Genomic DNA, 27,881 nt, shown 5'->3' with positions numbered 1-27,881 from the left:
GATGTATTAGAAAACCAGCATAGCTGTTGAAGTATCTGGCCGGTAAAATGGATTTCTTGATCATTATTGAGGTTGAGAGGAGTTTTATAGGTATGGATTATCTTTTTCAGAAGGACTTTGGCCGTAGAACAGGCCTTCTGAAGGGGAGGCTTCAGTTCAGTGTGAAAACATACAAATCAGGATTAAAATATATTTATATTTATCAGACAGATGAAATTTTATGAAATATATTGGCCAGATTCCAAAGACCAGTTTAAATTGTTAAGAAACAGTACAAATAGGCTTGTTTCTGTTGTGCTTTGGACAAGTGGAACAAGTGAGGTAAGTACTCTTTGCAACCTTGTTAATGCTTTCCCACCAATATTGACTCATTAAGGCTATCATTGTGTTAGCGGACCAACAGTGTCTCCAACAGTGTTGAGGCATGGGAATTTAGAGTCTCCAGGACTGGTGATACTGAGATAAACTTGGGTCTGCTTGTTCATTCACAGTAAAGTCAATATGCTGACCTCTAACTGTGGTGAAGAGAAGTGCAGCATTTATTGCAAGGCCAAGCAACTAATGCTGAAAAGATCAGAACTCCCTGGTGGATTTGATGGAAGTGTTTTTTAAGACACTTTCTCATGTGAGTGAGAGGGTTGTAGGGTGCCTTATTAACCTGTGGGCATTCTGATTAGCTGGTGGTGAGGTATATAATTGAGAGTCAGTATTATCAACCTTAGTGCCAACAGTTCTGGGGTCTGTGTGCTTGTGGTCAGCATGCAGTTAACTTCTTCTACCTGATGGGGCTTTCAATATCTGCAAGACAGCTCAAGGATATGGCTCAGAATATTAGATATAGCCTTTGAGAGGAACTGAAGTCCTTGAATTTGTTGTATGACTAAACTATTATTATTTTGTCTTAACTGTTTCCCTTTGTTTCTGTATTTTCTCACTTCTCTGATTAAATTTGCTCTTTTGAACTTGGGCGAGGCCTAGGAGGCTAAAATTTTTCTATAAATGAGAGGCAGAGGTCATGGCAGGCTCCTGCTCAGTTACTCTAAGTTGTTATTTAGTCCTAAGTGGAACTTCCTCTTGTTATCTAGTCAACAGTTGTTGAATTTCCAATCTTCTTTTTCCTTTTCTGAGACCAATTGCTGGGCTTCTTTAGCCAGTTTCTCTAAATTGTCATTTAGAGAAATATCCCTTTGGATCATGACATAGGTTTAGCTGTTATTTTTCCCTTTAAAGGCAGCATTCTTTGTGGAAATATTAGCAAGATGATTTCTCTTAGCTTCCAGAGAGTTAAGTTTAGAATGACTCAATATTAATAAAAAGTAAAATAGCCAGTAAAGGTGTTATACCCAAGAATTCCAGACCATTGTGACCACTTTAAATCTCATTTCTGCTAGGAGTAAGGATGCCACTTTGCTTCGAGAACATTCCAAATGTATGTCTACTATAAGTATAAATGTTGGCAGATTTCTCCTTGGCTAAAGGATTAGTCCATGTAAAAGCATATAATTTAGACTTTTGGGCTGAAAGAGCACAGATAAAAATGCTACCTAAACAATATCAAAAGGTATGCAACAGCATATCCAGCATAATTAACCACCATCAGTGAACCATAAGTTGTCATGGTTACCCAGAGGAATTTCCTGTAGATCATAACAAGTAGTTAGGAGATGATCCGTTAGCTTTAAGCCATTGTGAGGGTTTTTTTTCTTTTTTTTTTTTTTTTTGGTGATATAGGGAAGAAGAACAGCAGGATTAAGGTTATTAAAAAGTAAAAAGAGTTATGTGAGGAGCAATTAACAAAAGGACTTTGCAAGAGGTGAGACTGCTGGCAGTAATGTTGAGTTCAGTGAGAATTCAGGAGAGTTTCCACTGCATGAGGTACAATGATTAAAGAGATTCCCACAAAATTTTCTTGGTGTCCTCAACCAAAAGAGTAGAAATAGTAATGGCTCTAAGGCAAAAGGTTTATTCCCATGCCACAGGGTCCAACTGTTGACTATATTCTATGGGTCAGTGGTGATCCCCATGTTTTGCGTGAGTATCTCAAGGGCATTCCACCCTTTTCATGCACAAAAAGAGAAAAAAGGAATCTGATAATTAGAATGCTCATGGACAGGTGGGTTTATCAAACTCTCCTGCAAGGTCTTAAAATATGTGTCATTGATTTTTCCCATAAAGTTGGGTCAGAATTGTTACTGTTGTGTAAAACATACAAAGGTTTGGCCAGAAGAAAGAAATTTGAAATCCTGTTTTGTCAATAGCCAACTAGCCTGAGAAAACCTCACAGACAGTGTTTAGCTTGGGGTCTGGGGAAACTTTAGGATACGATGAAGTTTATCTAGGTACGGCCCTTGTTCTGATATCAGAGGCCCTAGATGTAGAACTTGTGCTTGGGAGAACTATAATTTTTCATTGGTGACCTTCTGTCCCTTCTAAGCTAAAAGCTGTAGCAGGTAAAAGCTGTCTTTTTGTGAGGAGGCATCAGAAGGAGGGCAGAGAAGTAGCAAATCATCCACTTATTGCAACAAAATGGAACCTTTAAGGAACTTTATATCATCTAGATCAGTCTTCAGAATTTGTGAGAAATAAGAAGGGCTTATATACATACTCCAAGTATGTAACATTGAGGCAGTACTGTCAAGGTGAATTCTTTTTTTTCCAAGTGAAGGCCCAAAGGTATTGGCTAGCTTCATCAACTGTATTATTAAAGAATGCACTATATAAATCAGTTACAGTGAAGAATAAGCTTCTTGTGGGGATGGATGTTAGTGATGCATGAAGAGCAGAATGAGACAGGCAGGAGACAGAGGCACAACCTTTAAAAGAATGATATAGCCCTTGAAGACACGACATTTACTAGTTAGAACCAGCTAGGATGAATCGACTTCCACTCGACCTTGAACCTCGTTATGCATTCATTGTAGTTTATCAGCGTGCTAAATGACACACCTGCCAGAGCTATGACCATTCTGAGGCCAACTGGAAAAGATCAAGAAGTGGACAGTGGTCCAACTCCTGAAAATCCCAGGCTTTTCCCCAAAATAGTTGGAATAATCATCCCACTCATTAGCCTATTAAATTACCCAACCTATGTTTTGGGGCCTCTCATCTTCTGGGATGGCCCCACTCTACCTATGGAGTGTGTGTTTCCCATGGCCTCTTGCCTTCTTGAGTTGGCCCAGTATCTGTTTATGCAGTATGTTTATCTCCCTGAATAAGCCTTCTTTCACTTTACCATGGCTCACTCTTGAATTCCTTCCAGTGTAAAGCCAGGAACAAATACTTGGCAGCTGTGCCAGGAAATTGTCTGAGTCCTGGGACGTGACTATCCTCTTGTGCCCCATTCTTTTCTGCAACAAGAGGAACTAAGAGGAAAAGGGTGTGGTGTATTTCTTGAAGGGCCTAAACAGAAGAAAATAGGCTTAGGGATAGGAAGGAACCTCTTGAAGTTAATTAGAGATCCCATTATTTTAACTGTTAGTACTCCAAGGCAGGGAGTGCTTTACAGTAGCGGGACTGAGCATGGAGATATTGCTCCAGTATCAGTTAGGACTGGAAAAGCTTCATCCCCAGTTTGGAGAAATGTTTCTCCATGTTGATTAAGAGAGAGTATTTGGAGGAGTCCTTGATTCCTTGTCATTGAGAATTGGGTGGATGTTGGAAAAACATGTTTCTGCTTTATTGACTATGCCAAAGCCTTTGACTAAGTGGATCACAATAAACTGTGGAAAATTCTGAAAGAGATGGGAATACCAGACCACCTGACCTGCCTCTTGAGAAACCTATATGCAGGTCAGGAAGCAACAGTTAGAACTGAACATGGAACAACAGACTGGATCCAAATAGGAAAAGGAGTATGTCAAAGCTATATATTGTCACCCTGCTTATTTAACTTATATGCAGAATACATCATGAGAAATGCTGGGCTGGAGGAAGCATAAGCTGGAATCAAGATTGCTGGGAGAAATATCAATAACCTCAGATATGCATATGACACCACCCATATGGCAGAAAGTGAAGAAGAACTAAGGAGCCTCTTGATGAAAGTGAAAGAGGAGAGTGAAAATGTTGGCTTAAAGCTCAAAATTCAGAAAACAAAGATCATGGAATCTGGTCCCATCACTTCATGGGAAATAGATGGGAAAACAGTGGAAACAGTGTCAGACTTTATTTTTGTGGGGTCCAAAATGAATGCAGATGGTGATTGCAGCCAAGAAATTAAAGGACACTTACTCCTTGGGAGGAAAGTATGACCAACCTAGACAGCATGTTAGAAAGCAGATACATTTTTTTGCCAACAAAGGTCCATCTAGTCAAGGATATGGTTTTTCCAGTAGTCATGTATGGATGTGAGAATTGGACTATAAAGAAAGCTGAGCACCAAAGAATTGATGCTTTTGAACTGTGGTGTTGGGGAAGACTCTTGAGAGTCCCCGGGACTACAAGGAGATCCAACCAGTCAATCCTAAAGCAGTTCAGTGGTGGGTGCTCATGGAAGGACTGATGCTGGAGCTGAAACTCCAACTGGGAAAGATCCTGTTGCTGGGAAGGATTGGGGTCAGGAGGATAAAGGGATGACAGAGGATGAGATGGCTGGATAGCATCACTGACTCATTGTACATGTGTTTGCGTAAACTCCGGGAGTTCGTGACGAACAGGGAGGCCTGGCGTGCTGCGATTCATTGGATCACAAAGTGTTGGGCACCACTGAGCGACTGAACTGAACTGAACTTAACTGAACTGAACTGATGTTGAAACTGAAGCTCCAATATTTTGGCAACCTGATGCAAAGAGCTTACTCTTTGGAAAAGACCCTGATGCTGGAAAAGACTGAGGGTAGGAGGAGAAGGTAGTGAGAGAGGATGAGATGATTAGAGAGTATCACTGACTCAGTGCACATGAGTTTGAGCAAGCTCTGGGAGATGACGAAGGACAGGCAAGCCTGGCATGCTGTAGCCCATGGGGTTGCAAAGATTCAGACATGACTTAGCCACTGAACAGCAAGAAGGTAAACTCCAGAAATTATGGTAGATTAGCAGATAGTAGATAGCCCCCCCATAAGTAGATACACAAAGGCCATTAGTAGGTACACTAAGCCCATATACTGATTTAAAGAAAAAGAAGCCAAAGTTTTTTGTTTTGTTTTGCTGTTTTTAATTTTTGGCTGTGCTGGGTCCTAATTACCATGTAAGGCCTTTCTCTAGCTTTCTCTAGTTGTGATGAGTGGGAGCTACTCTTCCTTTTGGTGCCTGGGCTTCTCATTGCAGTGGTTTCTCTTGTTGCAGAGCATAACCTCTAGGCACATGGTCTTTAGTAGCTGCAGCATGTGGGCTCAGTTGCAGCTTGTGGGAATGGTTGTCCTGAGGCATGTGGCATCTTTCCAGACCAGGGATAGAATCCATGTCCCCTGTACCAGCATGCAGGTTCTTAACCACTGGACCACCACGGAAGTCCTGAAGCCAAAGTTTAAAACTCACTACAACTGAGAAGATTCCATGGAAGAAAAAAGCAGAAGTAAATGGAAAATAGGAAAACAGTGTATTAGAGCTCATTATGATAGAGAACTGGAGGAGGACATGGCAACCCACTCCAGTATTCTTGCCTGGAGAATCCCCATGGACAGAGGAGCCTGGCAAGCTACCATCCACAGGGTCACAAAGAATCGGACATGACTGAATGACTAACAACACACACACATTATAGAGACCACCATGACAGAAGACTGTAAAGCCCAGGGAAGAAATTTTGGTTGCCACAGGAATGTGTCTCTTTAATACAATTTAGCATGAGGCTAAGAATAAACCTGACTAGCATCAGGAACTGAACTTGGAGGAAATACTACAAGAGGTCCAGTCCAAAGTAGACAATTGGCAGATTCAGAGTGTATGTTCTAAATAGATGGCCTGGATTGCTGTGAGGATTTTAGCACTTGCCCCATCATCTTCCACTCTTTAAAGTGCCCCATTTTAAAAGCAAAAAGTATGTGGTCACCATAGTGTTATGGGGCTGAAAATCAAGACTGTAGTGGAGCTGTCCTGTGTCTACTTAGTTAAATTGAAACTACATTCTCTAGAACTTCCTTCCTTGTGTTATTAATAGTTCAGTTCAGTTCAGTTCAGTTCAGTCACTCAGTCGTGTCTGACTCTCTGACACCCCATGGACTGCTGCATGCCAGGCCTCCCTGTCCATCACCAACTCCTGAGCTTACTCAAACTCATGTCCATTGAGCTGGTGATGCCATCCAACCATCTCATCCTCTGTCGTCCCCTTCTCCTCCTGCCTTCAATCTTTCCCAGCATCAAGGTCTTTTCAAATGAGTCAGCTCCTCGCATCAAGTGCCCAAAGTATTGTAGTTTCAGCTTCATCATCAGTCCTTCCAATGAATATTCAGGACTGATTTCCTTTAGAATGGACTGATTGGATCTCCTTGCAGTCCAAGGGACTCTCAAGAGTCTTCTCCAACACCATAGTTCAAAAGCATCAATTCTTTGGGAATCAGCTTTCTTTATAGTCCACCTCTCACATCCATACATGACTACTGGAAAAACCATATCTTTGACTAGACGGACCTTTGTTGGCACAGTAATGTCTCTGCTCTTTAATAAGCTGTCTAGGTTAGTCATAGCTTTTCTGCCAACGAGCAAGTGCCTTTTAATTTCATGGCTGCACTCACCATCTTCATTAATGGTTCAAGGTTAGTGTAAACCACAGAGATATTTTGTGTGAGATTTAGAAGGTAGAGCTGAAGCAGTAGGTATATTCTTTGTATTCTTCTTCCACGTAGGAAGCTGGTTAGGGACACTATCTCAACTCACAGATGTTGTCACTGACTCACCTTGTAGATGTGGGGCAGTGGTTCAGTTGACAACTCCATCAGCTCCCATCCAGCTCCCCTGCTTCATCTTCACTGACTCATGAGCCAGGTAGAAGTTTAATATTGTGACCAAGGGCACCAGCTTCTTTTGTAGACTACCTGAATTATCAAAGTCAGGTAATTGGATGATTGGAGGCTGTAAAGGACCAAAACAGTCTATAGCTCATCCTCATGGATTCCAGTTTGTCATTATCCTCCCCCATGTCATATTTATCTTTCCTCCCCAAGTGCCTGTCCCCATGACTTAGGCCCACCACTAATCACAGAGGCAATAGTCATACTGCTTCATGAAATCAAACCCCTATAATAAATCCCATATTCCAAATTATTCAAAGTAACAGTTTTCTTCTACATAGAACTCTGATACAGTTCTTGATGGAGAAAACAATAATTTACATATAAATTGACCAGTGAAGCCAAGGAGTCATTTAGAGTGAGAGGACGAAGTAGATGAGGAAGGTGGTACAACAATGCCATAATGAGTTACAGTATGCATGTCTGCATAAGGTTTGTTGAGCCTGCAAAACCAACAGAGAAGTGCATCCAGGTTTGCAAAGGAGGGAAACTAGCAAAGTGCTCTGTCATGAATGTCAAGAAGCAAGAACACTGTCACAGGCTCTGTTAAAAACAAGACAGTAGGCCCCAAATTGAGTCATTCATGCTAACGCTACACAGCAAACTGAGACAATTATAGTTTTGGCTTTCCCAAAAGTTAGTCTAATACCAGTCAATCAGCAATTGCCTGATCAGCAGGGGTTAGACAATCTACCTGATAAATTCTACCCATTCTCTATAAGGAAACTAACCTTCTAATAACCGATCTGCTTTTTTACCTGGTTCAGCTTTCTTTTTCCTTTTCCCCTCTGTCTATGAAATTACTTCACTGTATAGCCCTTCAGAGACCCTTCTGTCTACTAGACTGGACTCTGACTGGTACATGATTCATTGAACAAAGTGAAAGAGATTTTAAATAATTTACTCAGTTGAATTTTGTTTTTAAGTCTCCTAAGGGTAGTGCATTCCCACCTTTTTCAGAATTTTCCACAGTTTATTGTGATCCACACAGTCAAAGGTATTGGCATAGTCAATAAAGCAGAAATAGATGTTTTTCTGGAACTCTCTTGCTTTTTCGATCATCCAGCAGATGTTGGCAATTTGGTCTCTGGTTCCTCTGCCTTTTCTAAAGCCATCTTGAACATCTGGAAGTTCACGGTTCACATATTGCTGAAGCCTGGCTTGGAGAAAGTGAAGAGGAACTAAAAAGCCTCTTGATGAAAGTGCAAGAGGAGAGTGAAACAGCTGACTTAAAGCTGAACATTCAGAAAACTAAGATCACGGCATCTGGTCCCATCACTTCATGGGAAATAGATTGGGAAACAGTGGAAACAGTGTCAGACTTTATTTTGGGGGGGCTCCAAAATCACTGCAGATGGTGATTGCAGCCATGAAATTAAAAGATGCTTACTCCTTGGAAGGAAAGTTATGACCAACCTAGATAGCATATTAAAAAGCAGAGACATTACTTTACCAACAAAGGTCCAACTAGTCAAGGCTATTGTTTTTCCGTGGTCATGTATGGATGTGAGAGTTGGACTGTCAAGAATGCTGAGCACCAAAAAATTGATGCTTTTGAACTGTGGTGTTGGAGAAGACTCTTGAGAGTCCCTTGGACTGCAAGGAGATCCAACCAGTCCATCCTAAAGGAGATCAGTCCTGGGTGTTCGTTGGAAGGATTAATGCTGAAGCTGAAACTCCAGTACGTTGGCCACCTCATGCAAAGAGTTGACTCATTGGAAAAGACCCTGATGCTGGGAGGGATTGGGGGCAGGAGGAGACGGGGGCAACAGAGGATGAGATGGCTCGATGGCATCACTGACTCAAGGGACATGTGTTCGGGTAAACTCCGGGAGTTTGTGATGGACAGGGAGGCCTGGCATGCTGTGATTCATGGGGTCGCAAAGAGTCGGACATGACTGAGTGCCTTAACTGAACTGAAGCAGAAACACAGTCTATCTCTTCAATAGAATTTAATAAGAAATTAAGAAAAATGACACAACTCCTTGTACATCTACATAGAAAAATTTGAACACACATTAATTAGACAAAACAAGGTACAAATCACTGTCTATAATATGATCCAATTTTAGTAAAATAAAGAAACTATTACTATTACATATGTTCAATAACCATGGAGGTACATTCTGTGTTCTAGCTACTATTATAAAAGTTAGTGACTCAAGTGTTAAAGAAAGAGATAAAGTCATTATTTTTATAAAGTTTCTAGTAGAAAGAGACAATAAATAAACAAGGATGTAAATAATATGTTCAATTCAGTTCAGCTGCCCAGTCATGTTTGACTCTTTGTGATAGCATGGAATGCAGCATGCCAGGCTTCCCATCCATCCATCACCAACTCCCAGACCTTGCTCAAACTCATTTTCATCGAGTTGGTGATGCCATCCAACAATCTCATCCTCTGTCGTCCCCTTCTCTTCCTGTCTTCAGTCTTTCCCAGCATCAGGGTCTTTTCCAATGAGTCAGTTCTTCGCATCAGGTGGCCAAAGTACTGGAGCTTCAGCTACAGCATCAGTCCTTCCAATGAATATTCAGGACTGATTTCCTTTAAGATTGACTGGTTTGATCTCCCTGCAGTTCAAGGAACTCTCAAGAGTCTTCTCCACCACCACAATTCAAAAGCGTCAGTTCTTTGGTGCTCAGTTTTCTTGAGCTGAGCTTGAGTCCAACTCTCACATCCATACATGACTACTGGTAAAACCATAGCTTTGGTTGGACCTTTGGTTAGACCAACAAAGGATGGACCTTTGTTGACAAAGTAATGTCTCTGCTTTTTCATGTGCTGTATGGGCTGGTCATAGGTTTTCTTCCAAGGAGTGAGCGTCTTTTAATTTCATGGATGCAGTCACCATCTGCAGTGATTTTGGAGCCCAAGAAAATAAGTCTGTCACTGTTTCCATTTTTCCCCATCTATGTCCATGAAGTGATAGGACCAGATGCTATGATCTTAGTTTTTGGAATGTTGAGTATTAAACCAGCTTTTTCACTCAACTCATTCATTTTTAGCAAGAGGCTCTTTAGTTCCTCTTTGCTTTCTGCCATAAGGGTGGTGTCATCTGCATATCTGAGGCTATTGATATTTCTCCCGACAATCTTGATTCCAGCTTGTGCTTCATTCAGCCTAGCATTTCTCATGATTTTCTCTACACATAAGTTAAATAAGCAGGATTACAATATACAGACTTGACATACTCCTTTCCCAATTTGGAACCAGTTCATGTTCCATGTCCAGTTCTAGCTGTTGCTTTTGACCTGTGTACAGGTTTCTCAGGAGTCAGGTAAAGCAGTCTGGTATTCCTATCTGTTAAAGAATTTTCCACAGTTTGTTGTGATCTACATAGTCAAAGGCTTTGGTGTAATCAATAAAGCAGAAGTAGATGTTCTTCTGGAATTCTCTTGCTTTTTCTTTGATTGGCAATTTGATCTCTGGTTCCTCTGCCTTTTCTAAATCCAGCTTGAACATCTGGAAGGTCTCGGTTCATATATTGTTGTAGCCTAGATTGGAGAATTTTAAGCATTACTTTGCTAGCTTGTGAGTTGAGTGCAATTGTGCGATAGTTTGAACATTCTTTGGCATTGACTTTCTTTGGGATTGGAATGAAAACTGACCTTTTCCAGTCCTGTGGCCACTGCTGAATTTTCCAAATTTGCTGGCACATTGAGTGCAGCACTTCAATAACATCATCTTCTAGGATTTGAAATAGTTTACTTAGAATTTCATCACCTTCACTAGTCGTGTTCGTAGGATGCTTCCTAAGGCCTACTTGACCGCACGCCAAGATGTCTGGCTCTAGGTGAGTGATCACAACATCATGGTTATCTGGGTCATGAAGATCTTTTTTGTATAGTTCTTCTGTGTATTCTTGTCACCTGTTCTCAATATCTTCAGCTTCTGTTAGGTCCATTCTGTTTCTGTCCTTTATTGTGCTTATCTTTGCATGAAATGTCCCCTTGGTATCTCTAATCTTCTTTAAGAGATCTCTAGTCATTCCCATTCTATTGTTTTCCTCTATTTCTTTGCCCTGATCACTTAGGAAGGCTTTCTGATTTCTCCTTGCTATTCTTGGGAACTCTGCATTCAAATGGGTCTTTCTTTCCTTTTGTCCTTTGCCTTTCGCGTCTCTTCTTTTCTCAGCTATTTGTAAGGCCTCCTCAGACAACCATTTTGCCTTTTTGCATTTCTTTTTTTCCTTGGGGATGGTCTTCATCACTGCCTTCTGTACAATGTCACAAACCTCTGTCCATAGTTCTCAGGCACTCTATCAGATATAATCCTTTGAATCTATTTGTCACTTCCACTGTATAATTGTAAGGGATTTGATTTAGGTCATAAATGGTATGTTAGATGATGGCAAATGTTAAGAAGAAAAAATATAGGAAAATAAAGAAGGTAATGAGTGCTGGGCATACAAGACTGCTATTTAATATAGGGTCATCAGGAAATACTTTCCCAGGTACAGTGAAATATGAGCAGAATTCTGAAGAAAGGGATGGAAACAATAAATTTTTTTTCAGATAGAGCAAGAGCAAAGACTGCAAGATGGAAGCAGATGAGGTCTAATAAAGAAGCCAGTATAGTTGTAGCACAAAAAAATGAGCATTTTTTTGTGCTTGTCAGATCAAATTGATATAAAGGCTTGTGGGACATTGTAGGACTTGCTACTTTTGCTAAGAGAGAGATGAAAAGCTCTTCAAGATTTATAAGCAGAGGAATGACATCTTACTTTTGATTTGAAAGGGTCATTCTCTCATTAAAATGTTCATACTGTGTGAATAGACAAAGAAAATGAGGTAGAGTACAATGAAAATGACAATTCATGGGAATAAGTTAGAAGACTATTGCAACAATTCAGAAAAGAGCTGATAGCAGCTTATATTAGGATAGCACTTAGTGCTACACATGGTCTGTGGCCTAATCCAGGATGTATTTTAATAGTAGAACCAATAAGATTTGCTTGAATTGAATTAATATCCCAGACATCCCAACATGTCTGGGATAATTAGTTTGAGGGTTCACAAATATTCCCCTAAAATGGTATCCCAAATTACATCAACTCCAATTCTCTATTTGACCAAATTAGCAAAAATCCTGGATCTACTTCCCCCTCATATCTGACCCCAAACCTGAGGGATACCTTTAGTAATTAGTAATCTCTTCTAAAGATTTCAATATTCATGAGTAGTACCAGAATGCAACTGAATCCCTTTCAGGGCCAGCAAAATCCGCAACTGCTCCCATATTATCGGGAGCTCTTCCCTAAGTCCATTCTTAGCATTTCCATGGTGGCCACTCTGAATTAAGCTTCTGACTTAATTTCCCTTTGCATTCTTCCTGGTTATTCTGAAAATCCCTCCGGTTCTTCTGAAATGGGGGCCACCTTATATCCCCAACCACTATAAATTTTCTACATATGCTCTTCTAGATTCATATTGATAAATATTTACTCTAGATTCTAAAGTATTCAATATCATCAATTGTAAAACCTATTTTAATGTCTAGAAAGGCATAGTAAATTCTCCCCTTGGCTTGGTGATGGAAGATTCCTTGAATTCCATCTTCTGCTTTGCACAGTGTGAAAGTGAAAGTAGGTCGCTCAGTCATGTCCAACTCTTTGCAACCCATGGACTGTAGCCTGCCAGGCTCCTTTGTCCATGGAATTCTCCAGGCAAGAATACTGAAGTAGGTAGCCATTCCCTTCTCCAGGGATCTTCCTGAGCCAGGGATCGAACCCAGGGCTCCTGCACTGCAAGTGGATTCTTTACTGTCTGAGACACCTTCAGTTTTGCATAATTAGTTTCAGTATCTCCATCTAAGACTGAGATGGAGTTTACACTGGAGATTCCTTTAAGCAGAACTTAAATGGGAAGAAGAGATGGAAAGAACTAATATTTTGAGCCCCTACCTCAGGTTAAGCCCTGGAATTCTCATTTCATTAACACAATGAAAAGTAGCAAGAAGAAATGTTACTGAACGTTTACAAACTTGAGTCCACTAGCACGTGTAAAGCCAATCTACTGACACCAAGTTTTGGTGAAGGAAAGTGAAAGAGAAAGTCATTCAGTCCTATCCCACTCCTTGTGGAATATAACCAAGGAATTCTCTAGGCCAGAATACTGGCGTGGGTAGCTGTTCACTTCTCCCAGGGATTTCCCCAGCCCAGGAATTGAACCCAAGTCTCCCTCGTTGCAGGCTGATTCTTTACTAGCTGAGCCACCAAGGAAGCCCAAGAATACTGAGTGGGTAAACTTTCCCTTCTCCAGGGGATCTTTCCGACCCAGGACTGAACTGGGGTCTCCTACATTGCAGGCAGATTCTTCACCAGCTGAACTACAGAACATGCTGCATTTATTACAGGGCCATGCAAGGAGTCATATGGGCTCAAAAGGTCCAGAGTCCCCAGTAGATTTCAGAAAAGACTTTTTTTTGTTTTTAAAAAAAAGCAAAGTGAGGGAGAGAATCACAGGTGTGTGATCAGCTTGTGCATAATTCTCTGATTAGCTGATGGTGATATAACAAGTTTGTGTCATAGGGGTCACCATCAATCCTCAGACTCCAATCAGTCTGGGGGCCATCTTCTCATAGTTCTAATGCATTTAACTTCTTACATCTGGTGGAGGTTTTCTAGTATTTGCAAAACAACTCAGGAAGTTGTATCAGACACCATTATCTATGTACTTCAGGAAGGAACTAAAGATCCTGTAACTTTGCTATATCGCTGATCTGTTGTTTAAATTGTTACTAGTTATCCTGGCCCAGCTGGTATTTTTAGTTACTACAAATTCACAGTGTTTAAATCAAGCCTTGAGCCAGCCTTTTGTAACTCAGGGGAGACCTGGGAGACTAAAGCTTTTCTACAAAGAGGCAGATGGAGCACATGGCAGGGTGGGCCCTTTGGTTTTGGGAAAGCCCTACAGGGTCCAACTTAGTTACTGAAAAACGGAGAAAGGTTAAATGAGTGACCAAAGTCTGCGTAATTAGAAAGTAACAACAATGCAGTTCAGGTCCACTTTCATGTAAATACATACCTTTAAGGAGACTAGTACTGATAGCCATTCCTAAACTTGATAAATCAGCCCAAATTCTTGTATCCCTGTCATCTGCAAGGATAATGCCACCTAAATATTCACTTAGAAATTCATGTTTCCTAAAGGGAGTAGACTGGAAGCAGGATCAGACAGCAGAAGCAGGTAAATCTCAGGGTTCACAGGAGAAGAGGACGCTCTTCCTTTCTACCTATACCTAGCGTTAGCAAAGCCCTGCTGGTTGCAGCTGGGCACTGCCCTGAGAGGTTGGGGGAGAAGCCCACTCAAGGCAGGATCTGATGCCTCTCTTTCCCTGTGAAATATTGTTATTTTCAATAAGAAATATATAAGTAATCTTTGTCCCAGTTCATAAAACAGATTCTTGAAATGCTTATAAATTCCTAGGTAGTAAGAATGATAGAAGCACTTTTGTTCTAATGAGGCAAGTCTGGATGGGCCCCTGGATGGGAAATGGCCACCAGAAAGACAAAGCCATGATTAGATGTTTCATGTTTTCAGGTGTATACTTCCCATTCTCCAGAGAGGGACTGAAAATTAATAACAGATAAATCCTGTGTGAGAAAGCCTACATAAAATCCCAAGAGCATGGGGGTTGGAGAGCTTTCAGTTTGGTGAACACATCCACATATATCAAAAGAGGGATGGACCCCTACCCCACAGGGACAGAACCCACCCAGACCTCAACCTATGTATCTCTTCATCTGTCTGTTCATCTGTATCCTTTATCAGATTCTCTACTCAACTAGCAAACATGTCTTCCCTGAGTTTTAGAAGTTTCTTTAGCAAGTACATCAAACCTGAAAAGGCGGCTTTTGGGAACTTCTGATTTATAGTCAAGTTATACAGAAGTTGAGGGTAATCTGGGGATCTACTGCCTGAAATTGACATGTGAAGCCAGTGGCAGTCTCCTGGGAGCCCTTAAACTGTGGGGCCTGACAGTACATCCAGAAAGATCCATAGTGTCAGAGTCTAGTTAAATTGTAAGACACCAGGCTAGTGCTGCAGAATTGCTTGTTGTGGGGAAAGCCCCACACACATCTGGTGATGAAACAAAGGAAAACTGTTTTTTGTTTTTTCTAAAACAGCTAGGTTGTCTGATTTTTTCCTCCTCTTCTTCTGCTCTTTTGATGGGACACAGTGCAGGTGACCCAACAGGTGCCACTTCGGGGTGTAGATTATTTCAACCTGAAAGTAAGGAAGGTCCAAAAGACTCAGAAAGAAACTTTGAACTTCTACCTAACTGCCTAAGAGAACAGAATATAGAGCCTGTTCCAGGAGGGAGATACCACTATAGATAACTATACAACACTGTATATAACTATAGTATACTATGAACTAGGTGTGCTAAACAGGGAGGAACTTAGCAAGGCCAGTTTGATTGAAGTCCTCTCTGAGTCGTATTCTCTCTAGATTGAGCACCGAACATTGGTTTAACAAACATTAAATCTCTCTGTTTTCCTGTGAATTACTTTACTTCCCTTTGAAGTCCCAGACTCCAACCTCTTTCTGCTTAGTCCACTATGACTTATAAATGTACCTTACCCTGCCTTACTATTTTTCATTTTTTTTTCATTTATTTTTATTAGTAGGAGGCTAATTACTTTACATTATTGTAGTGGGTTTTGTCATACATTGACATGAATCAGCCATGGATTTACATGTATTCCCCATCCCAATCCCCCCTCCCACCTCCCTCTCTACCCAATCCCTCTGAGTCTTCCCAGTGCACCAGGCCCGAGCACTTGTCTCATGCATCCAACCTGGGCTGGTGATCTGTTTCACCATTGATAATATACATGTTTCGATGCTGTTCTCTCGAAACATCCCACCCTTGCCTTCTCCCACAGAGTCCAAAAGTCTGTTCTGTACATCTGTGTCTCTTTTTCTGTTTTGCATATAGGGTTATCATTACCATCTTTCTAAATTCCATATATATGTGTTAGTATGCTGTAATGTTCTTTATCTTTCTGGCTTACTTCACTCTGTATAATGGGCTCCAGTTTCATCCATCTCATTAGAACTGATTCAAATGAATTCTTTTTAATGGCTGAGTAATATTCCATGGTGTATATGTACCACAGCTTCCTTATCCATTCTTCTGCTGATGGGCATCTTGGTTGCTTCCATGTCCTGGCTATCATAAACAGTGCTGCGATGAACCTTGGGGTGTCCGTGTCTCTTTCAGATCTGGTTTCCTCGGTGTGTATGCCCAGAAGTGGGATGGCTGGGTCATATGGCAGGTCTATTTCCAGTTTTTAAAGAAATCTCCACACTGTTCTCCATAGCGGCTGTACTAGTTTGCATTCCCACCAACAGTGTAAGAGGGTTCCCTTTTCTCCACACCCTCTCCAGCATTTATTGCCTGTAGACTTTTGGATAGCAGCCGTTTCTCCAAAGAAGACATACAGATGGCTAACAAACACATGAAAAATGCTCAACCTCACTCATCATCAGAGAAATGCAAATCAAAACCCCAATGAGGTACCATTACACGCCAGTCAGGATGGCTGCTGCCTTATTATTTTTCAAATTACTCATGCCTATGTTAATTCTCCAGACATATGTGTTAAACTTATTTCCTACTGTGAATGTCTTATGTCATTTTAATTATTTGACTAGCCAAAAGAAATAAAAGGGGGAAAAGCAAAATACCACCCCCCCCCTTTTTTGTTGGCAAGTATCACCCACCTGATTTCAGAAGAAGCCAACAGAGTCCCTTAATGGACATATTCTCTTAGTCAAAGAAGAGCCAATTAGAAGGAAAGAATCAGGGGAGAATGTCAGACAAGAGAGACCCAGTGATCTCAGCTGCCCTTTTCTCTGTAATCAGTGGGTTACAAATGGATTGGTTCATGCCAGGATGTTTAGCTGAAGCTAAAAGAAGGGCTGAAATTCGGGTGAAGCAAGTGAGGCACCCAAACCACAATATTTAAATCTCTCTCACTCACAAGTTCCCTTGTACCTTAAACTCTTCTCTTGCTTCACCCTAATTCCAGCCCTGGATGCTTGGCTCTCTCTAGTATCACTGTGGAGGACTGGGTGATTTCCTTTTTGCTCAGTTTATTCAGAATAAGGCTATAATTTTTCAAAGAGAATATAAGTTAAAAACTGGCAATAAAAAAAGAAACAAAAGAGCCCGGAGAAAACATCTTTCAAAAAACAGTCACAGGTCATTTAACCAAAGTTCATGTTAAAAACAAATATTTCCTGGAATTGAGCGAAAAGTGAAAAAGAAAGCAAAAGTCTGTTTTCTGTTTTGGGCATTGACACGGAGTAATGGCAGGTAAATGTGTGGTGAAATAAACTTGTTTTCAAATCTGATTTTATTCTAAGGGATTGCTTTTACTCCTTCATTAATTTATACATTTACTGAAATCTTACCATGTACAGAAAATTTACTCACTCCGTGAGAGAATCTGAGGTACATCAGACAGACTCTGTGACCTCTAGACCCAAAGCATAGCAACAGAGAAGACATGGGCACTGACGCAAAGCCCAGCACAAGAATCGCAAAGACACGCAGATAACAGAAATACTCAGAGGTGCAGATTGAACAGTGGAAGGAACTCTGCCGCTAAAGACACGTCCCTTGATATTTCTTCTTCTGACAGATTTGATCATCAAAACAATTGTGTGCTGAGGAAAAGAATTCATACGTGAACGTCCACTTCAGGCCAAGCACTGGGTGAGATTAACCTCCCTCATTTTATCCTCATTAATAATATGCGAGTGGATGGTGCTACTGACGCAAATTCATTCCACTGCTCGACGGCTCCTCCTTACTTAGGTCACCCTCTCCACACTCATAAGCAAATATAGCTAGGAACTGCTGGATCTTGGACTCCAACTAATGGCTGACATTGAAACTCTGGTCTACTAGAAAACACTTTCATTCCTATTCTAAGAGTAGGAAAAGGGAAGTCTTATTGGAAGGGTACCATTCCAGCCCTTCTTATCCCTTCCTTGTGTCTCATGTCACTCACTGAAATAGCTGTTAATATTCTCACATATAACTGGAGACCCAGGCTCAAACAGACCAATCATTTTCTTGTTCAATCATGGCATTTTGTTCATCTCTATGGTTCATGCACTAAGTGTGGGATACAAAGATGAATAAGACAGATCGCCCACAACTGGGAGGAACACAGGGAGGGGGAGGTCTGCGGTTGGGGGAGACATGAGTGGACAAGCACAGTGAGAGAGCAGCGCACTGACAGGAGCGTCGGCAGTGGGGTCAGCGCTCTGGGCGCACACCCGGCCAGCTCAGTGAGGTCCCGGCAGGGGAGACGCACAGGTGCCCTGGGGGTGGAAGGGGAAATATGAGATGGCGTGGGGAGACTTTCTAGAGGTCCTGGGAAAATGAGTATGAGGTTCTTCTCCAGGAAGACATCTGCAGACATATACAGCTTGAAACAGAGAACAATGAAGCAGGCAGTACTGTTTACAAGCAAAATCATAGTGAATTAAATCATGGGGTAAGATGATAATCAATGAAACAAAATGCTTTACATGAGATGTGTAAGGGAAAACAGATTTTTAACATTACTCAAAAACTCTGCTTCCCTTGTAGGTCAGTCAAAGAATCCGTCTGCAATGCAGAAGATCTGGGTTCAATTCCTTTGTTGGGAAGGTCCCCTGGAAATGGAAATGACAACCCACTCCCGTATTCTTGCCTGGAGAACCCCATGGACAGAGGAGTCTGGGAGGCTACAGTCCATGGGTTTGCAAAAATCGGACACGACTTAGCAACTAAACTACTACAAAAGCTCTAATATAAAATTAGAGAACAATAAAATTCTCTTTCTCACTATAAACACACAGTATGCTTTTAAGAATTTAGCTCATGGTAGTGTTGAATCATCCACATCAGCTAATACAATTTTGAAACTTTGTTAATTTTCAAATCAATCACACAACTAGAACAGTAAAGCAGTTAAAGCAAGTTCCCTGAGGAAGACATTCTAATGTGCCCTTGTCTCTTTTCTGAAATTCTTTCCCTATCCTGTTTCTCCCATGTTCTTTATCTGGTGCTCACCCCAGGCCACCATAAATAAACATGCACACACACCACTCCCCACCAAACATTAGTCTTCCATTTGGAAAAACCTTAACACCCAGGAATCACAATGTAAACACAATTATAAGTCACACTTATCTAATCATAATAATATAAATAAATATAAATCACAATTATAAATGAATGAATGCACGAATAAATAAATAAATAAATGAGAAGGATTCCTTAAAAGCAGCTGATCTTTTAAAAGTTGAGGGGGGGGGGAACTAAAGTGAAACCACTTTTTCACTTCCTGCTTGCCCTTTTACCACAGAAGGAGCTGAAGTCTAGGCTGCAGATTTCAATAAGCAAACTGCCAGACTCTGGGAAGGAACCTGCTCTGCTTTCTCGCTCATCTCTCTGGAGCAAACTGAAGACAGGAGTTTGGCCTCAAGGAGACAGGTAAGTGAAGGAGAAGGAGAGAAATGGGTAGAGAGGGAGATACAACAACATACTCAGAGAATAAACTACAAACAAAATACAAACTAAAATACAAAATGGGTAGACAGAGAGAGAGAACACACTCAGAGACTAAAATAAAAACAGAAATGGATGGAAACGGCAATAGGCACAGTCAGAGATCAAGGCAGTTTAAGGCATGATGAGAACACAAATATGAATCCAACATTCTCATTGTTCCAATAAACAGCTCCAAATCTCAGGGGAAGGGAGTACATTATCAAAACAGACAATCAATTTGGTAACTTCTATCATCAAATAAAAATAAATCTACAGTTACATAAAAAGAGATTTCATTTGAAAAGATTATTGCAATAAAGCGAAAGAAACTACTGTAATAGAGAAAACAATTCAAACAGAACTGTAAAGGACAGGCAGAAAGGAATTTTCTTTTGTAGGGAAGGGTCAACAGGCTAGAAAGAACAGAGAATAGAGAGTGTGTATAAAAGGAAATATTTTTATTCTTAGGAGGGATCATTAAGGCGGGTTGTATGCTGGATCAGATCGAGGATGGGACATCCTTGAGGGGCTAAAAAGGAGAGAAGCTTAATTAATGTTTAGTTTCAAACACTCCAATTGATCAGGGGGACAAACAGCTCAGTGAAAGTTTCATGAGGCAAAGAATGGAATTTAAAGGGTCTTTGTCTGATGCTATATTTAAAAATGTAACCAAGAAAGATCTACTGTATAGCAATAAAGACAGGGAAAGAAAAGCAGTTAATTTTTAAAAAGGGGGCCTGTGTCTGGCCTCCTTATAAGTAATAGTAATAGGGGAACACACAAATGAGTCTTACCTAAGTCGTATGCAAAAAGGTGTCTCTTTGCAGTAAGTTTAATTCTCAAAACACAAAAGGTTGCATGGAGTTATTTTAACCATCACTGCTTTCAAGAGCAAAGGACTCATGAAAAGTTTAACTTTACTATGACTCATGTAAGTAAGAGGTTCTATGGTAAATACAGAGAAGAAGGAAACTAACTGGACCTGGAAGAATAAAGGAAGGCTTCACAAATAAGGAGAATTGGATTACGAGTATAGTGTCCTGGGAAATGCTCATCTAATATAATATTTTGCTGATCTAATATTTGAATTAATAGAAAACAGACTAACAGGACAAAGTTAAGTTTAATTACATACTTACAGAATCCCCACCAAGACTCAAAGATGGCCTGGGATTTCAGGTATATAAACCATCTTCAGCTAAGGAGAAGGCAGTAGGGGTCTGGGGCTTCAAAGAGGAGGAACACAATTAACATGGGAAGAGCAAAAGATTGGTAAGCAAATGTTTGAGATGCTGTGCAAATATGTCTTTCTGATAAAAAAGCTGTCTCTGGTAATAGCTCTTTCTGGTACAGTGTTAGTTGCTCAGTCGCTCCAACTCTTTGCTACCCCACAGACTGTAGCCCACCAGGCTCCTCTGTCCATGGAGTTCTCCAGGCAAGAATACTGGAGTGGGTTATCATTTCCTTCTCCGAGACTTTCTGGTACAGGCCCTCTATATAATTCTTTTAGGAAGTTCAAAGAGAGGTAAAAAGGCTTTTCCTGAGTCTGCTGGGTCTTAATTGCCTTCTGCTCAGAACAATCCACATGTCAATGTGACAGATTTGGAGGTGGCATATTCTGGTCCACCTCAACATACAGGGTTAAAAACTATGAGATCAAGGAAAGATGATAGAGTACAGCTTTTAAGGGAAGAAAGTGAACTAGAAGTTCAGAAAAGGAAAAAGAGTGGTTGTAAAAAGAATTGGGTTACGACTTCCCTGGCAGTCCAGTGGTTAAGACTTTGCTTTTTGCGTTTTGATCCCCAGTGGGGGAGCTAAGATGCCACCTGCCTTGCAGCCAGGAAACCAAACCACAAAAGAGAAGTAATATTATAACAGAAGGCTGATGGTTAAGTGTCTGCCTATAATGCTGGATACCTGGGTTCAATCCCTGGGTCAGGAAGATCCCCTGGAGAAGGAAATGGCAACCCACTCCAGGACTAGACTACAGTCCATGGGGTCACAAAGAGTTGGACACAACTAAGCGACTTCACTTCACTTCAAAGAGAAAAAGTGGGGGACTGGGCTGATTATTGCCAGACTGTGAGGGGGATTGAATGCTAGGGCCAAGTAATTTGATCATATCATAAACCAATGAGGACTTTTCGAGTTTTGTAAACAAGTGAATGACTTACCTATGCATTTCAGGATGCACCGTTGAAAGGTGGGCCACACAAGGATAGAGATAAGGATTCGAGAGCTGCTTATACAGAGCAGTCAAATAGCGCAAACTAGTGCCCGGCATTTAGTAGGTAACTAACAAGAACATAATTTAGGTGAAGAAGTAGGAAAAAATGGCTTCCAAGAAATAAAAGGTGCCTACATCACCATTTGCCCATCAAAATGGAATAATACCCCCAAAGGGCCAGAGTTAGCAATTCAAAATAAGTTTCTAACTGGAAAAGCCATTCAACACCGTAAATCCAAGTCCAAGAGGAGCTACAGAAACAGGAAAATCTACAATAGGAGGTAGAGATTAAGAGATAAGCTAACATGTTGTTACCTTTTTCTTTTTTATTGAGATATAATTCACATATAATATTAGTTAAACTGTGCAACATGATTCCATATGTGTATATATTGCAAAATGATAACACACAGCAAGCCTGTGTAAACATCCATCACCACACAGTTATAGTTTATTTTCCTTATGATGAAAAATTTTAAGGTCTTCTTAGCAACTTTCAAATCACAATACTGTATTATCAATTATAGTCATCATGCTGCACATAATATTCCCAGGACTCATTCCTTTTATAACTGGAAATTTCAGCCTTTGTACCTCCTTCACGCATTTTCCGTCCTTCTCCCCCAAACTCTGGCAACCAGCAATCTCTTCTCTGTATCATTTAGCTTGTTTTTGGTTATGTTATGTTTGTTTTAGCTTTCATATGTAAGTGAGATCATATGGCATTTATCTTTGTCTGACATTTTACTTAACATAATGCCCTCAAGGTCAAACCATGTTGTCACAAATGGCAGGATTTCTCTCTTTTTTTTTTTTTTTCTGAATAAATTTAGAAATGTAGCACACTTTCTTTATCCATCCATCCATCAATGGACATTTCTGTTGCTTTCAACTTTGGTTATTGTAAATAATGCTGGAATGAACCTGGTCAGGGATGGGGAGGATCTTTTCAAATTAGTATTTTCTTTTCCTTTAGATAAACACCCAGTGGTGTCACTGGTGAATCATGATATTTGATAACTGGTAAAGGCTAGACGCTGCATAAAGAGCCTAAAGCAGCTCACGATTAGCAGCAGAGTCTTTGAACACGTATTCTCTAACTACAGGATCAAAAGCAGTCTCAGGTTACTCTCCATCCAATTATCTGATTGTTTCTTTGCTAACACTTAACCTGAAATTATTTTCTTTCTTCAAATATTTTGAAGTTTATGGTCTGCTTCCTTCAGGTAGAGGTAAACACTGTAGAGGCAGGGATCTAACCTGCCTTATTCATTAGTCAACACTCAGTACCTAAGACGTTTCCCAGCATGCTGAAAGCCCTCAATAAATATGTGTGAAAGAGATGCTGACATTTAAAAATTCTTTACCAAACTTCCAATCAGCGGTACTTGTATGATCTCATTCACTCAGAGGCACATTATCATCCTGGGTGCAAGTGAGGAGAGATGGTCAACAAAGAGGAGCTCCCAGATTTAACAGGATAGAAAGCTGGAAAGGCTCCCTGGACTGGATAATTAGAATGTGAATATCAGACTTGAGGAGAACTTTTTCTAGAAAAAGGTGAGGTCAGAAGTGAAACTAAATAATAATAAGTGGATAGGATGCATTCAGCAATTTATTTCATCAACCAACATTTACTGAGCCAGAAGTGCTAAACTTGAAATTCCTTTTTGAGAAATCTAACAATAAAAGAAATATAAAGAAAAGCTTATGGAGGAGGCAAGATCCACTCTATATTCAAACAAAATGGGAAGATGTATGTTTTTTTATTCAAAGTGAAGCAACCACAAAAGTAAAATTACCCAAAATATTATAGACCTAAGGTAAAGAAAAAAGAAAAGAAAAAGGCCAATGGGAGGTGAGTAACAGCAGGATTTAAAGAACAGAGTTAGTATTGCAAAGATGTTAGGGATGCCTCTTCCTTGGGGACCAGAGGGAAGAACACAAGAATGGATAATAGAGTCTTAATTTGAAGGTGACAATCTTTGAAGATGAGGAAGGTTTGACCACATAGCTTCTACACCCTGTAGAAATGGAAAGGGAGGTCACCAAATGTGAGAAGAGCCTCAAATAATGCTCTCTTTGATGTAATCTTTCCTGTATTCATAGACCCCTCTCAATGCTTCTGGACTATCAGTTCAAAGAAACTTCTCAGCCTTTTTCATATTTATCTCTGTAACCCATTGTCTCAAAAAGTGCCTGGCACTTAGGACTAGACCAGTAAGTGTAAACTATATGTAAAATTATGAAGATGATAATTGTTGTTTGATTGTGGGAAGTGAAGAAGAGAATGAAGAAGAGTCAAACTAGACTCTTTTGGGGCCTGAGACCCTGGGAAGATGGCAACATAGTAGATGCATTGAGAAAACAAAAGGCAGAGAGAGGTTTAAACAAGTAACTGGGTGCAAGCTGGGATGCACTTATATTCTACCTCAAGGGTCTCACCTGGTGGTAAGAAGTATAACTCAGTCCTAGGCTGTTCCCATGCTGGTTTCACATTCCCTTGGGATCCCAGGGATTCACCTTTTTTCATCAGTCTCCTCAGTTATCCAAAAACATCCTCTACACACTTGGCTGCTCCTGGTTCAGGTCCCAGTTCAGTTTCTTTCTGTCCTCAAGACAATGCCTCATGTTTCAACTGTAGCTAAGGCATTTGCTACTAATCGCTAGGTACATGAAGACAAAAATGTAAAAACCAAGGAAAGGGAAAAGATCTTCTCTTGCTATGTGGTTTTAGAATGCTCCCAGAAACCTCACTAGTCTAAAAGCAAATTAGAATATGGGAATATATAATGGTCTCAAGGAAGTCATGTCTGAGTGTAAGCATACACTCCCACCTAAATGGGCCCTATGTTCTTGCACTTGAAAGGTCCCACAGAATATGGAATCATGTGACTTCCTCTATCCTAGTTTAAAATTATTTTCTTATTTTTATATCAATATTATGAGAAATAACTTATGCACAAAAAATTGCATCCATTTAAGGTACATATTTTGATGAATTTTGCCAAGCTGAAACCACTAAACCCTTGAAACCGTTCCCGTGATCAAGACATAAAATATTTTCATGATCCCCCAAAATTTACAGTGTCCCTTTGCAGTCTATTCTTCCCTCTATTCCAGTCCTGGGCAACCAGATATGCTTTGGTTTACTATAAATTAGTTTGCATTTTATATAAGTGGAATAATACAAGAAGTATTCTTTTGTTGATGGCTTCTTTCACACAGCATAATAAAATTTCAATTCAACCATGTTGTTGCTTGTATGAGTAGTTATCCATTTCTTTTATTAAGCAGTATTTTATTGTATAGCATATTTGTTTAGCTATTGGATTGGCCAGAAAGTTCATTCAGGGGATGTTACACAAAAACTCAAAAGAACTTTTTGGGCAACCCAGTATCTACCTATTTATGGACATTTTGAGTATTTCCAGTTTTTAGTTATTATTCAAAAATCTCCTATGAACATCTATACACAAATCATCGTGTGAACAAAAATTTTTCATTCTCGTGGATAGATATCTAGAAGTGAAATATCTGAGTCATATGGTGTGTGCATGTTTCACAAGTGCCTAACAAGTTCCTGGAATGGTTACTACCAATAGTGAGGCATGTTCTAGCTGCTCTACATCCTCTCTGACACTTGATATTCTCTGTCTTCTTAATTTTAACCTTTCTAATGAGTTTGTTCTGTTTTCTCATTGCAGTTTTAATATGAATTTCCCTAATGATTAATGATGTTGACCATCTTTTCATGCACTTACTGACCACTCAATATCTTCTTTTATGAAATCAGCTATTCAAACACTTTGCCCTGTTCTTACTACATTATCTTACATATTATTGAACTGTAAGAGTCTTTATATAATTTGGATACCAGTATTTTTTTCAGATATATTCATTGAAAATATCTTCTTCCATTCTCTAGTTCGACCTTTAATTGTCTTAATGTAATTTTTGGAGGAGGCAATGGCAACCCACTCCAGTACTCTTGCCTGGAAAATCCCACGGATGGAGGGGCCTGGTGGGCTTCATTCCATGGCGTCACCAGGAGTCAGACACGACTGAGCGACTTCACTTTCACTTTCCACTTTCATGCATTGGAGAAGGAAATGGCAACCCACTCCAGTATTCTTGCCTGGAGAATCCCAGGGGTGGGGGAGCCTCATGGGCTGCTGTCTATTAGGTCACACAGAGTCGGACACAACTGAAGTGACTTAGCAGCAACAACAGCAGCAATTTTCAGAGAGCCAAATTTTTCATTTTGATTGTCTAATTGATCAGTTTTGCTATGGCTCATGATTTTAGTGTCTTAAGAAACTTTTGCCCACTGCAAGACCAGGAATGTTAATATTTTCACTCTTCTTTCATCCAGAAGTTTAATAGGTTAATTTTTACATGTAAGTTTTGGTCTCTTTTGAGTTATTTTGGGTGAGGTGTGATGAGCTACTTTGGATGTAGGATAAAGCAGCATCAATGATCATGTTTTTTCCACATGGATATCCAATTGTCCCAGCACCATTTGTTGAATAGATTTTCCATTCCTCTTTGCAAATCAGTGTAGAGTATATATATAAGTGTATTTCTAGATCCCCTATACTCTTCCATTTCCATTGACCTATATCTGTCTTCATTACTACCATCTTGTTCTTGGTAGCTGTACATAAGCCTTAAAATGAGACAATGTAATGACCTCTTTCTTTTTTACATACACACCCAAACCACATATGCATGTGCAATTGACTTAGGACAAAAGAGTCACAAAAATTCCTATTTCTGAGAGAAGACATCTTGAGTTTGAATAGCTCAAAGCTTCTTGACAATCTCTGCAAGTTGGAATTAATAGTATTCATGAACTTTAACAAGGTAGAGATCAATATAGATTAGAAAAGTGAACAATTATCTAAACTTTTATAACATCTATGTCATCAACTATATCCCTTCTACTGAATTTCGGCTAAATATGGCTGAGAGGCCTATTCTCCACAGTCTTCCTCGTTAGAACCTGAGGTGTAATAGAAAGGGAAGTTTGAGTTAGGGGATGTCAGAGAAGATCTCTGCATACAAGTTATCTGATGTCATTTTTCTGTCATATAGATGTACACACAACTTTATCTGTGTTTTTCTTCAACAACAGGAAATTAAACAAAGAATTATGCTCTCCTTTTTTTACAGGGGACAAGTCATTTAATCATAAGCCTAAGTTTACCTACTAGTCTCTGAAAATCTCCATTTCTCAGTGGCCTGACCCTTACCCTAAAGAACTACAAGTCTTTCGCTAGTCCTGTCCAACTGTACCCTCAAATCTCTCTCAGACCGACCAACTTCAGGCTTTTTAGCTCAGGAAATAACAAACAGGTTCTCAGGGGTTTTTCCATGTAAAGTCTGAGATTATCTGCTTTCTGTTTAAGTGACTAAGAAAGATTTGAGCCCAATAACCATAAAACATGTGCCTGTGACTTTACCCTAATTAAGAGCAACACAGATTAACTTGACAGTCCTCCTGGGATGGAACAAAGACTGCTTTGGTCTTTTCTCCTGGTCTCTTTGATCCTTGCTCCACTGACCAATGATCTCTCAACCCATAGAGAAGATCATGCCATGAGATTAGAGTCTACCAGTATCTACTTTAATGAAGTATCACAAATTGACCACATAAGCATGCCCAGATGGAGTATTAGAACACTGCCCATATTCCAGAACACTCTCTCATACTCTTAGCTATTTCTTATCATTAATCTCTCTACTTCCTAACAGTTTACACTAGTCATTACTCAGACTTGTGATATTACAAATTCATTTTGGCAGGTATTTATCTTTCTGTATATGCAATCATATTATATGTATTCTTTTGTATTTGGCTTGTTTCAAAACTTAAAATTGTGAGATATACCCATATTGTTGTGTATCACTATGATATTGTTTTTATTATTATATGAATATGTCACTTTCTATTTACCATGAGACTGTGAAAAAACATCAGGATTGTTTCCAATTTTTTGCTTTTATGAATAGTGGTGCTATGAACATTCTGGTGGATATGTCTTGATGTATGTTTACACACAGTTCTACTGGCATATACATAAGGATGAAAAACTTGACTTATTCCTGTCACTTATTTACATGTACCCATTATTTTTCCCTTTGAA

At 40.0% G+C, this 27,881-nt stretch overlaps 2 protein-coding genes across 2 annotated transcripts in view; one reads left to right on the top strand and one right to left on the bottom strand.

Moving 5' to 3' along the window:
• The window catches only part of LOC122694965 (interferon-induced very large GTPase 1-like), a 1,416,129-nt gene that overhangs the window by 1,250,710 nt on the left and 137,538 nt on the right, over positions 1–27,881 (bottom strand). The window lies entirely within an intron of this gene.
• The window catches only part of LOC122694921 (interferon-induced very large GTPase 1-like), a 55,722-nt gene continuing 45,482 nt past the window's right edge, over positions 17,642–27,881 (top strand). Inside the window, exons 1-2 of the mRNA XM_043904312.1 lie at positions 17,642–17,675; positions 19,321–19,448. The gene's annotated coding sequence lies outside the window, so the exon portion shown is untranslated. The remainder of the gene's footprint in view (positions 17,676–19,320; positions 19,449–27,881) is intronic.

Source organism: Cervus elaphus, chromosome 1, assembly GCF_910594005.1.
Source record: "Cervus elaphus chromosome 1, mCerEla1.1, whole genome shotgun sequence".
NCBI lineage: Eukaryota > Metazoa > Chordata > Mammalia > Artiodactyla > Cervidae > Cervus > Cervus elaphus.
Note: the sequence above shows the minus strand (reverse complement) of the source record. Positions and strands in the feature narration are given on the sequence as shown.